This window comes from Portunus trituberculatus, chromosome 38, assembly GCF_017591435.1.
Source record: "Portunus trituberculatus isolate SZX2019 chromosome 38, ASM1759143v1, whole genome shotgun sequence".
Taxonomy (NCBI): domain Eukaryota; kingdom Metazoa; phylum Arthropoda; class Malacostraca; order Decapoda; family Portunidae; genus Portunus; species Portunus trituberculatus.
In genome coordinates, this window is record NC_059292.1 from 22,423,339 (window position 1) to 22,424,985 (window position 1,647).

Here is a 1,647-nt window from a genome sequence, read left to right on the forward strand (position 1 = left end):
TTTACTAGTCACTCCTCTTATATATTAGTTCTCTTCTTATATTTTCCTTCTTTTTTTATTTATTTTTTCGTGTGTATGGTATTGATGATGAGAGGTCTTGTGTGTGTACGTGTGTGTGTGTGTGTGTGTGTGTGTGTGTGTGTGTGTGTGTGTGTGTGTGTTGATTAGCAGGTATTGTTGAGTGAAGGTGTACGTTGAGGTGAAAGGTGTGTGTGTGTGTAGGTGTAAGTGTGAAAGATGTGTGTGTGTGTGTGTGTGTGTGTGTGTGTGTGTGTGTGTGTGTGTGTGTGTGTGTGTGTGTGTGTGTGTGTGTGTGCTATAATGGTAAGATGAGTCGTAGTAGTAGTAGTAGTAGTAGTAGTAATAATAGCACCAGCAGAAACATAGCATAACATAATCACAGTGCAACAGTAATAGAAAAACTAGACACACCTTAACACACCACACTGAAGAGACACACCAGATGAACACAACTCACCGTAACCTCAGACAAACGCTGCAACAGTGGACAGATGTATTGTAAGAGGTGACAGCGAGGAGACAGACTAACACACACTAATTACAACAGGTGACAGGAAAGAGACCGACGAACACACCTAATTATAACCAGAACAGAAAGAAAAATGGCAGTGGACAGAAGTATTGTAGCGAGTGACAGAAGAGATAACAGTGGACAGGAATATACAGGTGTGATATGTGACAAGAGAGAGAGAGAGAGAGAGAGAGAGAGAGAGAGAGAGAGGAGGAAAGGGAGGAGAGTGGCAAGGTGACACAGTGACTGGCAGAAACAGGCAACCTTTCACCTGTGCGATTCTGTGGGTCCTCCTCCTCCTCCTCCTCCTCCTCCTCCTCCTCCTCCTCCTCCTCCTCCTTCTTCTCGGTGGTAATTAAGACAGGTGTGTTTTGGCGGAGAAATGTGGAAATCAAGATGAAGTGAATGTATTTCTTGGTGTTGTTTTGTGTGAGTGTCCATCTGTGTGTGTGTGTGTGTGTGTGTGTGTGTGTGTGTGTGTGTGTGTGTGTGTGTGTGTGTGTGTGTGTGTGTGTAGCTTTGTTTTGCTGTATCTTTGAGTATGAGAGAGAGAGAGAGAGAGAGAGATCTTTCTTTATTGTTTTATTTTTAGTTAGTTGTTTAATAGTTGAGTTTACTGATAAGTCATTCTCTCTCTCTCTCTCTCTCTCTCTCTCTCTCTCTCTCTCTCTCTCTCTCTCTCTCTCTCTCTCTCTCTCTCTCTCTCTCTCTCTCTCTCTCTCTCTCTCTCTCTCTCTCTCTCTCTCTCTCTCTCTCTCTCTCTCTCTCTCTCTCAAGGCCCCGTCAGCAACCACCCAATTAAGATAAGACACCAGAGAACGCCAGCGGAGGAATAGAGAAACTGTCCTCGCCTCTTATCACCTTTAGATAAGAACTAAAGGCTGGAGGAGGAGGAGGAGGAGGAGGGAGGAGGAGCTGGTGGCGATGGTGGCGGTAGTGGAGGGAGAGGTCTACAGATTTGAGGAAGATGGCTTGAAGTTAAAGAAAAAAAGAGATGGAGAAGGAAGGGCAAAAACTGTGAGGGTAATGAAGGTACGCGAAGATAAGGCTAATCAGTAGGAGAGAAATGAAGGAAGTGAAGAGAAATAGTAGTAAGAGGTGTGAGTGAGGGATGA